Source organism: Diadema antillarum, unplaced genomic scaffold (genome assembly GCF_040938485.1).
Source record: "Diadema antillarum isolate AM-2024a unplaced genomic scaffold, OU_Dant_1.0 scf00000088, whole genome shotgun sequence".
NCBI lineage: Eukaryota > Metazoa > Echinodermata > Echinoidea > Diadematoida > Diadematidae > Diadema > Diadema antillarum.
The window spans coordinates 753,926-755,000 of NW_027270977.1; positions in this window are offsets into that span (position 1 = coordinate 753,926).

Sequence of the window (1,075 nt, forward strand, 5' to 3'; positions counted from 1 at the left end):
AATCCGCCATTTTGCGACAACCGTTGACCTTTTCATGAGCTGAGTTGACCTCTGAATACCGAGAATTAATTTGCATACGACTGAAAACACAGAGGCGCGGACAATCTCACATGCTGCCAAACTCAGCCGCGAGCGAGAGAGCGAACAAGCTCAGCAAGCTTCTGGGGCCTAGAACAAAGGGGAGGACGATGGGAAACCTACCTCCTCAGCTTGGACAATGGCTTACATTTTCATTTTGTGTGTTTCTAGTTTATCTTGTCATCATCTATTTCGCATGGGAGCGCTTCGCGATGGGAGGTACGGGGATGCACATTATCTCACTGGGTGGCGCATAATCATAGGTGCATTTTGAGTATTTTTAATCAACGAGAAACCCTGAATGAATGGGAGGTAGATGGAGATGATTAAATTAATCATAATATTCACGGCAATTAATATCACTCGTCATGATAACGGCACGAATAGGTCAATCCACAGAATGAGTCATAAGTATATCATTATGGTGATGAGAGTGGTAGGCCTGGATATAATGATGTTAACAATGTTAATTGTGACAATGATGCTAAAAAGAAGGTAAGAATTATCATCATAATCAATAGCTTAATGATAATAATAGCAATAATGATAATGATAATGCTAATAACGTGTTTATAATAACCATATCAATTAAGATGACAATATAGCACCAACAATTAAAGGTTTATTACAACAATAGAAAAGATGATAGGCCTAACAATAATGACGTTGATGATGATGATAATAATCATAATGATAATCATAACCATAGAATAATAACAATACTTATAGTAATAATATATATCATACATAGGCCTATTATTATTATTATTATTGTTATTATTTTTCTGGTAACTATTATTTTTTATGATTATGATTATTACTATCATTATTACTATCATTATTATTGCTATTAATATTGTTATTGTTATTATTTTATTATTCATTATCATTATCATTATTATTACCTATTATTATTATTGTTTTATTATACTGTACTATTAGTATAATCATCATCATTATAGAAACACTCAATCATAGCCATGTCATCATTCATCAT